We start from the raw sequence: 14,575 nt of genomic DNA, 5'->3' as shown, positions 1-14,575 counted from the left end.
ACATGGCCAGCCCGGGCCAGGTTTGTGCCCAGGTATGCGGGACCTTGAATGCCATGGCCCCTGCCTCACAATGCTGGCAATTAGGGAAGTGGGTGGGAGGGGACAGGGAACAAGGTCTCCCTTCTGGCGGCCTGGCCTGAGTAGGAGTCAGTGAGGGGCTGCCAACTGGACCCCAGCCCCCTCTCTAGGCCCCTCCCTCCGTGGGCAGGATGCCATTCCTGCCTTTCCACACTTGAGATCCCCCCTGTCCCAGGGGCCACGCCTACCCCCATCCCCACTCCTCCGAGTTAGCCACGCACCCGGCCAGCCTCAGTTTGGGCTCCTGACAAGAGATGGCTTCGCTCAGCGTTCTGTGGGGACCGGTACTGAGCCACACGCTAAAGCCTGCACCTGCTGCTGCTTGCTGCACCTGGGTCTTCTGTCAGTCTTTGCAGAAGCGGTAGAGCTTCCACCCATGACACGTGAGATGATGTTGGACATGCGCAAGTCAGGGGTTAAGTAACAGACTAGAGCCGTCAGGTCTCAGGGAGCGTGTCAGGTCTTGGAGAGCGTGTCAGGGCCAGAGTGCCCAAGGAGGGGACAATGGGAGGGGGACCGAGCAGCCGGCGAGGCCAGCGAGTCCATCTCTTTACAGTCACCTCAAGAACGGGAGTGGGAGACCATCAGAGGCGTCTACGTAGGGTAGGGAATTGATGTTCCATACGTTTTGGAAAGAATACTTCTCCTAAAAGATGGAGAGGATCGGGAGAAGGCACAGCCAGGACAAGGAGGGGAAGTTGGAGGGCTGTGGCTGCGATCGGGAAAGAGGAGACGGCACCTGAGTTACGGAGCACTTGGTGGGTGAGCAGAGGAAGGGAGAAGAGGATGGAGCTAAGGGTTTTTTAAAAAAGATTTTTTTGATGTGGACCATTTTTAAAGTCTTCATTGAATTTGTTACAACCTTGCTTTTGTTCTCTGTTTTGGTTTTTTGGCTGCGAGGCATGTGGGCTCTTAGCTCCCCAACCAGGGAGCAAACCTGCACCCCCTGCATTGGAAGGCGGAGTCTTTTTTTTTTTTGTTTAATATTCTTAGTGGGGTATAGTTGTTTTACAATGTTGCGTTAGTTTCTACTGTATAGTGAAGTGAGGTAGAGTTCCCTATGCTCTACAGCAGGTTCTTGTTAGTTATCTATTTTATACATATTAGTGTATACATGTCCATCCCAATCTCCCAGTTAACCACTGGACCGATCTAAGATTTTTTCTGGAAGTAGAATGTGTTGGGTGTTGGTGACTAGACGGGGGGGTGTACACTCGAGTGTACACCAAGGCTCCTGGGTGTTCATGGGAGGCCCTCGTGGACAGAGGATGCTGCATCGGAAGCAGCTTCATCTTTGAACTCAGTGGGCAGAGAGCTGTGTGACGTCCCTGGGGCACCGTGATGGGTGGGTTGGATGCTGGGCTCGGGGGCCAGGGGAGGGCTGGGATAAAAGGAGCTTGAGGAGCTGCTACCCTCACCGACGTTATGCACATGAATGAGACGCCCAGGGAAAACACACGGATGGTGAAGAGAATTCTATTTATGCATTTGCCTTGAAATCAGACAAAAGAACTAAAGATCTCAGAGAGTGAAATAATTCAAGAAAAAGAAATTGAAGACATGGATTGGCAAGGGAAAAATTAAAGCAGATATTTACTTTTTGCAGATGATATGATTTTCCATTTAGAAAATCAAAAAGAATCTGGAAACAAAGTACTAGCAATAATAGAGTTGAGCCACGTAGCTGAGTGTAAGCTCCATACGAACATTGCATATACAGATGTCAACTGTATTTCTGTACATCATCAAGAAACTTTAAAATGTTTCTACCATTTATATAGCAACAAAAATAACAAATATAACAAGATAAGTCTAACCAAAGTTGTAAAGACCTGTATGCAGAAATTTGTAAAATTTTCCTGCAGGATATAAAAGAAAACCTAATAAATTTTTTTTTTTTTTTTAGGGCTAAACTTTAATAGAATGTGAAAGTTTGAACTCTTACACTTTAAACAAACAAAACCTAGAAACTACTGATTGGTTCAAAACGGTTTAATGGAAAAACTAATCTGTAACAAAAACTTGGCACTGAGTGCAAAGGCTCCACCGTTTGAGCAAGGCGTACAAAGGGTCCTGGGGCCCGGACATTCACAACAGCAGGCATTTTCTCTTCTTCTTCTTGACGGGGGTGGAGGGTGGCGGGCAGAGAACCGCCCGGATAGCTTCATCAAACACTGTCTTGAGGCCTCGCTGCGTGAGCACCGAGCACTCCCGGCATTTGACGGCACCGACCTCCGTGGCCATGGCCAAGCCCTGCGGGTAGGTGATGGATGTCAGCTTCTTCTTCAGTTTCTCAATCGTGTCTTTATCATCCCTCAGATCAAGTTTCATCCCCACCAGGATGATAGAGTGTTGGGACAGTGGTGTCGCACTTCAGGGTACCACTTTGCGTGAACATTTTCAAATGATGCAGTACTCACAAGAGAAAAGCAAATTAAGAATACATCTGTTTGTGGATAGGATAGGGGATATAATTGGTCATAATCTTCTTGTCCAGCTGTATCCCTCAAGCCCAGATTCACTGGTTTTCCATCCACCATAACATTGGCAGAATAGTTGTCAAAGACAGCGGGGATATACTCTCCAGGAAAGGCATTGGTCATATAATTGATCAGGAGGCCATGTTTATAAATTGGAAAACTTAATATCATAATATAATCTCCCTCAATTTATCTAATGATTCAATACAACTCCAATCAAAACTCAACAAGATCCTTTATAGAACTTGTCCATTTGCTTCTAAAATTGGAATTCATTAGAATTGTCTTCTAAAGAAGGAAGGTAGGCTTGCTCTGCCAGGTACCAAGACATTATAAAACTTTAGTAAGGGATGCTGTGTGGTATTAGTTCAGGGGTAAAAAAAATTGACCAGTGGAACAAATAGAATGTTACGAAACATATCTGTGCACATATGGACCTTCTATTAATGACTCAGGTCACATGACAAACCAGCAGGGAAAGAAGTGAGCTTTCAATGTGTACCTGGAATAATTGGTTATCCATATGGAAAAAATTAAATTATACACAAAAAATTAAATTATCCTCTCCAGATGGATTAAGAACTTGTGTCAAAGCAAATATCTAAAGCAAAATTTTAAAATCTTTAGAAGAAAATATAGGTGAGGATTTCTGATTTCAAGGTAGGGGAGGATTTCTTAAAGTACAAAAAGTGCTAACATAAAAGAAAAAGACTGGTATATTTTAATTCATTATTAAAAGCTTCTGTAAGTCAAAAGACAATTTAAATCAGGTAAAAAAAAGTCACGGTATGAGACTATACTTGCAAAACATGACTGACAAAAAATTGGCGTCAAGATTAAATAAAGAACACCTCAAATCAGTAAGAAGAAAGAAACCCAGTGGGCAAAAGATAACGCAGCTGCTGCACAAAAGAGAAAGCACCTGCAGAGGCACTGAGTGACACTAGTGATTCAGACGTGCATACAGGCTACAGCAAACTACAAGATTGTTTTATTGGCCAAAAGCAAGCAGTCTGATAATACTAAGTATCAGCTGACACAGGCTGAAGGGCATGCAATGTAGAACGATCACTGTAGTGTAATCTTATAAACGTGAGCATTTACGTGCGCTCTGACTCAGCAATTCCACTCCTTAATGTGTGCCCAAGACAGAAACCTGGGCGTGTCTACCAGAAGAAATGCACAGAAGTGTTCATACTGGAAAAGAAACTGGAGACAACCCCAAAGCCCACCTACAGGAGACTGGGTGAATAAAATGAAGCACACTCACATATTGGACATTGCACAGCGATGAAAATTAACAATCTGCAGTTGAGCGTAGAAGCCATGTTGGAAGTGGGTCAGTTGTCGACATCCCAGCTGTTGCCACGTGGGTCAGGGTGACCTGCCCAGCAGAGCGTTTCCTGAATTCCTGACCTACTACATTGTGAGCGAAGGAAAACAAAATGGAGGTTCTAAGACTCTGAGTTTTGGAGTGTTTCGTTACACAATACTAGAAAACCAGAACTGCATTTTTTACTCTTTCCGTAACCTGTGCAAAAGCATTTGCTTATTTTTTCCCTACGTTTGAATGCCATTCCTTCCAACAAAGTGATTTAGCACCCCACCCCCCAAAATAGAGCCAGAGCTCTGAAAAACTGGGATCACACAGTTTACACATAAACAACAAGCAGGAAAGATTAAGTGGGGGACACAGAAAGCCTGAGCAGCACGTAGAGTGCTGGGTAAGACAGATCCACCCCGCCCGCTTTGAAATGATAGCAGGTAGTGTCTGTTGGGTGTGCACCGTGTTCTGGGCACAGTGCTGAGCACCTAGAGTCTGTGAACTCAGCTGAGAGCCCCACGCGGCTGGACTCTCTTTATGTCCACGTGACATGGAAGACTGAGAGCCGTGAGGCTAAGGAACTCATCTGTGGTGCAGCCAGGGTTGGAACCCAAGCAGCCTGGCCCACAGGCGGTGCCTTTAGCTTTTCTTCCATGCTGGCATAGACGGCAAACCAGGAAGCAAGGTGTCCGTGTGTGAGAGCAAAGCGGGAAGTGAGAGAGAGTCGGGGCATCGGGCTCGTGGACCGGCAGCTCTGGCCAGTTTGGGCCCACAGATTGGGAGCTTGGGTCTTGTGCACACACCTGGCCTGCAGGAGGGGAAGAACGGAAGCTGAGGTGACTCCTACACCCCTGTGGGGCAATGGACGCACTTCGCACACCTGCTCAGGGAAGGAAGCCTGACCCTACTGTGATTGGGGGAGGAGGCTGTAATCCTCAAGGAAAACCCAGAGTCCTGGGCTTTCCCTTCCTGAGGACCCAGAATCTGGCTTTAAACACTGCCTCCTGGTGTGGGGACCAGAAGCTGAGAAACTATCATGGAGTCTGTTCTTGGGGTGGTGGCACACCCACCCCACCCCCAAAACCTGGCATAAGCGAAAAGAAAGCCACCATGGAATGTCACTTTAACAGCCCAAGCACCATGAAGTTCCACAGTAAGTATAAACCTTGCTTGGGATCAGCTAAATATGCACACAGACAGGTACACAGACACCAAAAAATAGACGATTTCACCGTGAGTGAAATTTTGCTGGCAAGAAAAAAAAGAAAGGAAGGAAGGAAGGAAGGAAACCAGGAAGATTTGTTCCCTGAAAACTTTAGTTAACTGAAAAATCTGAGAGAAATTATAAAACAATGTTCAAAATGATGAAAGAAATAAAGTAAGTCTTATAAAAATCAGAAATAAAGAGCAAATAACCAATCACAGTAGATTTAGAAAAGAACAAAATGGAATATTAGGAATCCATTAATCAAGATGAAAGAGCTGACTGAATAGAGTAGAAAAACTAGTAAAGCAGAAGACAGATCTAAGGAAAACCAGTGGAACATAGTACAGAATGCAGCACAGTTACGAGACACACAGGTTAGAATGACGTGACCCAGTATACATCAACCAGGGGTTCCAGAGGAGAAAAGAGAGAAAATGAAAGTGATAAGAGCTTAGAATGTTCCACTTTTTATTAAATGTATTCTCAGATAGAAGATTCTCAATGAATCTAGAGAAAGGTTTTAAAAACATGTAGGTATGGACATCTCCTAGGGAAACTTCAGAACATCAAAGACAAAAAGGATGTTGTAAAAGGGCCCGAGAGGAACAGAATTGTACCTCCCAAGCACAGTGTTTGGGCTATGAGAAGTTTCAAAACAGCAACAAGAGCAGCCTAAAACAACAGGAAAATATCTGCAAGGCAGTGAGAGAAAACATATAGTTGTCAAACTAGAATTTTATATCCAGCTAAACTATTATTCAAGAGTGTGCATGCTATAAAGACGTTTCAGAAACAGCTTACCATGAACTGCTCTTTACTGAAAATCTCTAAGGAAGGTACTTCAGGAAGAAGGAAACTGAACACCAGACAAAGGAGGAATGGATGAAGACAGCAAACAGATTGGTGACTCGTGGAAATAGAGTGAAATAAGTATCGATGATAAACACTAATTGTGTTAATAATGATTATTTTGGTGATGACAAAATGGAACTGAAATATAAGACAATAATACCATGTAAAATGGAACTGGTAGTGAGCAGGGTAGACATATCCAAAGGTCCTTATAGGGTAGAGAAGGATAGCGATCAACTAACATTAGACTTGAAGTCAAGTATGTGTGTTAAAAAATTAATTGTATTCAGTTGAACAATATGAAATTGCTGCTGTTTGACCAACATGATGGCAATTTCATATGGTTCAACCCAGTACACTGTATAACTTCCAAAGGAGAGTAGAGAAAGTGGAGAGAACTTAACATACCGATAGAGAGCAGGAGAGATAGTGGGGGTCCCTACCCGCCTGAAGGCAGAGGGCTGTCCAGAGTTATCCTGTGCAGACTTGAATCATCGGGGTGGAGAACGGGTGACCAGCGAGGTGAGGTCCACAGCCCCCAGCCAGGGCGCCTTGTAGCATCTGCTGCCAGTCTTCCTGCAAGTGTACTTCCGGGTCCTGACACACGTCCTAATTGTCAGATGACCAAGGTGTGTGCCAGGCTCTTGGATGCCTTCTTTGGTGGCGTGAAGGTGGAAACACGCATGTCCTCAGTGAGAGGACCGGCACCTAGATTGTACTATCTTGATGTAGATTTATTATTGAAATGATGTCTGCTTCCTATATATAAAATAGAGACCAGTGGTCTTCAAGTTTGAGGACACACATCCCATTAATAAAGGCTGAATATGTGTCTCCGAATCGATTAGGCACCACTCTAATATGTATATTATTAAACTAAAGAAACTAAAGGTGCCTAAAAATGAAAGAAAGAAAAAGCCTCCTGACACCTGGACATTGGCAAGTCTTCAGGAATGTAGGTGAAAGCACCCGAAGAGGGAGGAATGGGGAAAACACTGAGCTATTCCTGGAAACCCTGAATTGGCAAGTTTACCCTGGACAATGTCTAAACAGTGAAGTGACTGAGGAAACAGTTCCATGCTGCTGTAAGGTGGGCCGTGCATGGCAGACATGGGCCTCTGGCCCTGGGGAGGGAGCAGGGCCTGGGGGCTGGGCACAGGGAAAGCTGGGCTGTGAGCTGAGGCTGGACCCAGTGCGCATAAGAAACCCCTGCGGACAAGAAAGTATCACTGTTTCCAATATCCAAGAAGTTCCTACAAATTGATAAGAAAAGGATTTAAAACCCAATAGAAAACTGTGCAAAAGATATGTATCGGCTATTAACAGAGAAAGAAATAGAAATGGCAATAAATGCATAAAAAGATACTAAACCTTATTAGTAGTCAAGAGAAATCAAATTAGAACAATAATGACAAATTTTTATTCAAGAGACTGGCAAAAATTATGACGTCCCAACATTTATTGCTGGGAAAACTGGAGGGGGGGAACCGGTGCCTTGGTATCCCGCTGATGGGAGTTGATACGGATACAGCCTAATTGAATGCAATTTCTTAATACCTATTAAGATAAAATATGGCCCTACTGTTTGACATGGGAATCTCACTTTGAGGATTTATTTCATAAAATTAAAAGAGCCAGTACTGAAGAGTCCACGTACGAGTGTTTTGCAAAGCGTTCTGTGGTGGAAACAGCCCGTCAGCAGAGGGTTGTTCCCTGAAGAGCCTGAAGTGTGCGCCTTGCAGAGGGACGGCCAGCTCCCAGGGAGGTGACGGCGCAACGCGCGGTTGAGCACGGGGCACCCAGGTTGACGGCAAGAAGCAGCTCCCACTGCAGACGAGCTTGGGTGTCTGCATGGCGCCTGCTTCACACGGAGAATGGGTTCCAGCACTACCCCCAGCACACCTGCCACACCTGCCTGGACCCTGAACCACCCCGGGTGACCCCAGGAGGACCGCATGCCCCATTTTTGTAAAATCAAACCCCAAAGATGCCTTTAAGTACACATGTGTTCGTAGAGGCCTATACGGCTGTGGGGAAAGCACACGGTGGCAGGGGGCGGGGGAAGCAGACACTTGTTCTTTGTCTTTCTGTGTGTTTCTTTCTCTGGTTACAGTAAACTCATCTGACATTGGTAAGAAGAAAACTGTGAAATTTTAATAAAAGATGTACTCCAATAAAAGCCAGAGAGAAGGGTTTATTTAAGGGGATGGTTGGATACACAAGAAAAAAATCTTTCATGGGAAAAATTCTTTTCATTTACCTTGGACGTTTTCTCTTACAAATGAATCAAAATCAGGCGGTCAAAGCCTACTTAATAAAATACAAAATCCAATTCATAATAAACCTCTTATCAAACTCAGAAGATGGGAGTGATCTAGACTTGATCAAACATGTCTATGAGAAAAGTACAGGAAACACCTGCTTAATGGTCAATGTGTAAAATATCCCCTTTGAAGCCAGGAGCACGGAGGCCGCCACCCACTTACTTGCTCCTTACTTAGCGTTTTAAACGTGTCCTGCTTTCTCCTTGTTTCTATTACCCCCTCTGCCTTTTGTTTGATTCGTCAAATTTTCTTGGATCCACGTGTTCCTCAGTCTGTTTGGAATTATTCATTCTACTCCATCTCCTTTAGAAGTTACCAGTGGGGCCACCTGCTTACAAATGCCCAGGGTTCCTCTTCTCCCTCAGGTTGAGCATCTACAGGATTCTAGGACTAGAATTGCAGTAATTTTTAGCTCCTCTGAACTCCTACATCCCCCAAATTTCGATGTCAATGCCTTCTGGAATTTTTTTTTTTTTTAATTTTATTTGTTGGCTGCGTTGGGTCTTCGTTGCTGCGCGCGGGCTTTCTCTAGTCGCGGGGAGCGGGGGCTACTCTTTGTTGCGGTGCGCGGGCTTCTCATTGCGGTGGCTTCTCTCGTTGCGGAGCACGGCCTCTAGGTGCGCGGGCTTCAGTAGTTGTGGCACACGGGCTTAGTTGCTCCGCGGCATGTGGGATCTTCCCGGGCCAGGGAACGAACCCATGTCCCCTGCACTGGCAGGCGGATTCTTTTTTTTTTTAAATTTTATTTATTTATTTATTTACTTATTTATGGCTGTGTTGGGTCTTCGTTTCTGTGCGACGGGTTTCTCTAGTTGTGACAAGCGGGGGCCACTCTTCATCGCGGTGCGCAGGCCTCTCACTATCGCGGCCTCTCTTGTTGTGGAGCACAGGCTCCAGACGCGCAGGCTCAGTAGTTGTGGCTCACGGGCCCAGCTGCTCCGCGGCATGTGGGATCTTCCCAGACCAGGGCTCGAACCCATGTCCCCTGCATTGGCAGGCAGATTCCCAACCACCGCGCCACCAGGGAAGCCCCTACAGGCAGGCGGATTCTTAGCCACTATGCCACCAGGGAAGTCCCCTTCTGGAATTTCAATTCCAGATTATTCATCTTTCTTTGAGGATCATACTTATTCAGACTTAATAATACAGTTTACCCATTTCCTTGCTTTCTGGTCCTTCTTGCATCCCACTTCTTTCTCTTTTCTTCCCACTTCTTTTTTTTCTTCCCCGGCTGAAAAGCATTATCTGTGCTTTCAGGGCAGGCAGCAAAACAACTCGCCTGGAGCCGGCTTTCACAGGAAGGGGCTTTGTTATCAGCCTGTGAGCTCTCGAGCTCAGAGGAAGCTCCCACTTCGGGCCGCTCTGACTAGGATTCAGGCCCCTTTCCTGTGCCTCGACGGCGCCCCGGCCCCTCCTGTCCGCACGCCACCTGGTCCAGGTTATGGAATTCGAGACTCAGGGTCGTATGCTCTCCAGGATCTGAGGGGGTCTCTTCTTGGCTTTCTCGGAATCACCGATGCTTTTGGGGGAGTGTAGATGTCAGGCCAGTTCTGCTTTCCCTGTACGTCTCACCTCACAGGCAGCTCTTGGAATTTCCTCTTTAACCAAGCCTCATCCACGTGTGTCACTCTCACACCCACTCAGGATCCGCATTTTTCTTCAGAGAGGAATCACTGGCCACGTTTCACAGGCTGCTGGGGGACCGCCGTCAGTATTGTGACCTGCAGCCGCTCGCTGGGAAGCTCCGATCACAGCTTCTCCGTCTCGTCAGCATCCTGGGGCTCCCTCTGCCTAGACACCTCGTGCACTGCTCTGTCCCTCGGCACTGCCTGTCCTGTGGGAAGCAGACCTGGGCCTGCCGGGATCCTGGGGGAGCTTGCAGGCTCAGTCCGGGCAGTACAGGTAGCGGGGGAGACAGTGGGGACAGGAATGGGACTCCATTTGAGGGGAGGGTCTCCTGGAGTATTTAGCAAATGCCCAGGTCAGAGAGAGAGGGGCTGGCTGTGGTGGGCATAGGGCACTGTGACCGAATACAGGTAGGTGCCGGAGGGTGTCTGCATGACTATCAAAGCCGAGCCCGAGGGTATGAACCCAACGTAGGAACAGGCGGAAGGCTGGACCTCCCTGAGACCCCAGAACCCGGAGGCATTGGGCAGCCCCTGGGGTCTCATCCCAGGTGCGTCACTGCCGGGGCCGGGGTCCTGCAGCACGTGTCCGTGTGCCGCGGCCGCCATGGCTGCTCTGGTGAAAGGGGTCTCCCTGGCTTCTGGCTCCGCGGGCTGTTCGGGCACCTCTCCGCTGTCCAGCTCCAAATGCAGATCTGTCCCCAGCAGGCGTCCCGGCCCCTCCTGCAGTTGGGGGTCCCTGTGCAGGCGGGGGTCCCTGCCCCGGCCTCTTTCAGCCCTCTGGCTATCTCCCCTGCGGCGGCCTCGGCCTCTCTGTGCAAGGTGAGCCGATTCCACGAAAGCGGGGGTCTCACATCTCATGGGGTTCACATAAGCAAAGGGTCTCGAGGGCTGGCCTGGCTGCGGGGGTCCGGCTGCCCCCCCAGGGTCTCCGCCTTCTGCACCAGGGCAGCCTGTCTCCTGGGGATGAACACCTGAGGTGGAGAGAGATGCAGAGACTCAGCAGAGGGAGCCTTGGGGGCCGGGGGGGGGTGGGGTGGGAGGGGGGTGGGGGGGCTGCCCCTGGACGGCCACAAGCCTCCTCCAGGCTGGGCACTCCCCACGGGCCACGGCATTCAGCCCTCACAGCTGCCTGGCCAGCCGGGTATTGTAATCCCCGTTGTACTGATGGGGACGTGGAGTCTAGGTTCACCAGAGAGATTCAATTTGAATAAAAATGACAGCCCCTGTCCTCGCTGCGCTAAACTTCAATAGGAGAGACAGACAGAAGCAAACAAAACCAAGTAACGGCGCTGACGGCGGAGGGGCAGGGAGGGCAGAGAGGCTGGGAGCCCGGCTCCCTGAGTTGAAGGACACCTGGGCAGCTGAAGGACAGCACCGCACGAGGGGCAGCTCACCAAGGCCTCCTTAAGCTGAGCCAGGCTTGAGTTTACCCTGCGGCCCAGGGAGAGCCATTGAAAGGAAGGCAGCAAGGGCATCACAGCTGGACTTGGGGGGCAGGGAGGAGGTGTGCCTGGAGCAGGGGTGCTGGGAAGGAGGGGCTGCAGCCTCGGGGGAGGCGCGAAGGGGTCGGCGGCCGGTGGCGACCGGGTGACCCGTCTGTCTGCAGGCGCCCTCCTGCCCACCCCTCATGAGCTCCTCCCCCAGCCCTTCCCCGGCGGGAGGGCATGAAGCCTTTCCCGAGGAAGAGGATACAGGTTTGGACGACAGAGGTTGAGCCTCATGATGCTAAGGCTAAGGGTCTTCCAGGTGGGGGCCTGGGCTGGAGCTGGACTTGGGGTCACCACCAAATGGGTTAATTTTTTCCCTCAGTTCTTGGCTAGGAAAGCTGGGAGGTGAGGGTTGAGAGCTGAGTGCTCCAGTGAGAAAAAATAAGCCAAGAGAGAAAAGGACACCAGATAAAAGAAACAGGGCATAGAGTTCCAGAGGGGGCTGGGATTCCCCAGCCGATGACGAGGCGGGGGGGTCGCAGGGTGACGGCTGGGTGAGACTGCCAGTCTAGGCTGGAGCAGGTTGGAAGGGGGTGAAGTTGGTAGAGCACTTGATGTGAATTTAAACAATCAGGGAAGAGTTTGAGAACACTGAATTTGCAAACAATAGCCCAACTACTAAGTCCTGGAAAATTCCGAAGAGGGGGAATTAACCCTGGGGCACAGGATGTCTGCGCTCAGAGTAACGGGTCCCTGGCAGGCGGGAGGTGGGGCCCGGGGCTCCAGTGTGGAAAGTGAGGGTAGGCATGATGCTGAGAACTCGTGACCGGCAACCACACACCCCTTTGCTGGGAGGGAAGACCCTGCGTAAAGTCTAACTGGGGAAAGTCGGCAGGAGCGGAGGCGTTTAGAGAACAGGAAGTAGCGCTAAGAAACAGAGGAAGATGGTCGTGTCTGAAGGGGAAACTGAGGCAAGGGCTGCTGTTCTCCACAAAACGCCTTCTGTGTCATACAAGTAAACACCGAACGTAGAGTCAAAACTGGGGAGCACTGGAAAGGGGGTGAGGGCGTCTCACGTACCTTGATTAGTGGCCATTGAGCGAAAGCGCTTGGAGGGTCTCTGCTCCTGCATGAGGAATCTGCCCGAGAGAGGAAACCGGGTCAGTCCGGGGGCCCCAGCCACCCCTCCGCACCCCCGCATCCACTGCACGCAGGCGGGAGCCCGCTGGGTCGGGCTGGCGGCAGGGGGACACGGTGTCTGGAGGGAGGGGTCTGGGGTGACCCGTTAAACTGTTTTCAAAGAGGAGCCAGTAGCAGTTGGCCTGGAGGAGGGTTCACTAATTCATCCCAAGTGCCCGGACAAGGTGGGAGAGACGAGATTACCTTGGGCCGATTGGAGGAGCTTTCCCTCCCCAGAGGGAAGAGGGAAGGAAGGTGGGGAGCAGAGGTGGGGCGAGGCTGTCTGGGGAGCTGGCCGTGGCCCTCCCAGGGCACCGGAGGCTCTGCCCCAGCTGGTCATACAAGGTGTGCCCATCCCCCCGGGGCGCCTGGCACGTACCTCGTCTCCCTGCCGTGACTCTGCGGCTGGCTCTGGGGTCTGGAGACGCGGAGCGGCTTCCAGGAGACCCTTCCGGGAAGAGGGGCCTGGGCCTGAGGCGCTGGAGTCCAGGGGTGCCCACAGTCACGGCCGTCGCCCTGAGGGCAGCCTTCAGAAGAACCTCCCGCAGAGCAGGCCTGTCCTCTCAGGGGCCCTACAGGAAACTAACTGCTCTTGAACCACCCAGGCCCCTCTTATAAGTCTGTCGGGATCATCCGTCGTGATTGGATAGAAGTAGGGCGGGCCAGCCAGCTTAACCCGAGAAGAGTTGATTGGGTTCCAGTTTTCTGCTGCCCAGAGACCCTGCCTTGAAGAAATGGGTTCTAGGCGCAAGGCGGGTTGATCTAATCATTACAGAAAAAGGCAGGATTGTGATTGTGTTAAGTGACTGACAGGAGGTTGGATTAGGTTTGGTGGGTGGGGCAGGTCTTCAGGGAAAGCACCCAGGGTGGGTGTTTGGGCTGGAATTGGAAGGATTAATGGACTCAAGCCAGGCCGAGGGGGGAGGGGCACGCACCTAGGCTCCAGGTAGGGGGGAGCCCCACCTCCACGCCGGTCCAGGCGGGGTTAGACAGAAGGGGTGACGGAGCCCACCCAGGTTCCAAGCGCAGTGGAGATGCCGTAATGGGACTAGACCACGCTGGCCGTGAAAGGGGAACAAACTGAGCGTGTCAGGGGGCCAGGAGGCTGCGCGGACCTCTGGGACGGAGGTGGTGTCTGATGAGGTGGGTGGCAGGGCGTGGCAAAGGAAGACGGTCCACAGGTAGAGAGACGTTTACAGGGGAAAGAAGAACCAGAGTCGGGTGGTCCGGACACACCCTTAGGGGGGAGGAGTGGGTTTATTTGGACGGAAGTCGTACCAGGGTTCTGCCCTGAGTGGGAAGATTGCGAACTTGGTTCCTACACGTTGGGTTGAGAGAGATTTGAGCCACCAGGTGTAAGGAAGTCAGGTGGCAGTTCTGGGGTTGGGAGCTCAGAGAAAAGGTTGAGGCTGGAGACCTGTGCATGAGGCTCCCTCCACAGGCGTTAAGACGGCGGGTGTGAACACGGGAGTCCAGGAAGAGAGCCTTGCGGGCACGGGATGGGAACCGTAGTGTTGCTTTAAAACGTCTTCCAAAATTACTGTATAAATAATGCAGTCCCACTGAATCCCAATGTTATGTTTGTTTCTTTCCTCTTCTTTTAAAAAATCAGCTTTTTTGAAGGACAGTTTAGACTCGATAAAATGCATCCTTTTTACACACACAGTCCAGTGAATTTTGGTAAACGTATCACCCTTGGGTAACCATCACCACAACTGAGATACGGAACGTTTTCATCGCCTCAGAAAGTTCCCTTGGGCCCCTTTGCAGTCAGCCCCTCCCCCAACCCCAGGCTGCCCGGGTCAGCTCTCCATCCCTGGTGACCATCTGCCTGCCCTGGAATTTCAGCTGAGCGGGGTGCTGCAGTCGGCACTTGCCCCCGGTTGCCTTTGCTCCGTGTGATGCTGGCACTCAGCTCTGTTGCAGGATGAATCAGGGACCCTCCCTCTGGATTGCTGCCTCTTCTTCCGTGGCATGAACGTCCACTCACTAGTTGGTGGACATTTGGGTTGTTTCCCGTTTGGGGATATTATGAAAAAGCTGCCGTGGACATTCATGTACAAATCTTTGTGTGGA

General features: G+C 50.2%; 1 pseudogene across 1 annotated transcript; it reads right to left on the bottom strand.

Moving 5' to 3' along the window:
• Window positions 1–887: 887 nt before the first annotated feature.
• On the bottom strand, window positions 888–13,412 carry LOC309638277 (ras-related C3 botulinum toxin substrate 1 pseudogene; annotated as a pseudogene). Its single transcript, XR_014268566.1, has 2 exons — window positions 12,401–13,412; window positions 888–10,864 (listed from the first exon to the last, which is right to left on the bottom strand). The product of XR_014268566.1 is annotated as a ras-related C3 botulinum toxin substrate 1 pseudogene (transcript).
• Window positions 13,413–14,575: the final 1,163 nt, after the last annotated feature.

The sequence above is a fragment of the Balaenoptera physalus genome (assembly GCF_965194825.1).
Source record: "Balaenoptera physalus genome assembly, chromosome: 11".
NCBI classification, from domain to species: domain Eukaryota; kingdom Metazoa; phylum Chordata; class Mammalia; order Artiodactyla; family Balaenopteridae; genus Balaenoptera; species Balaenoptera physalus.
The sequence above is the reverse complement of the archived record's forward strand: the minus strand, read 5'-3'. Positions and strand labels throughout refer to the sequence as shown.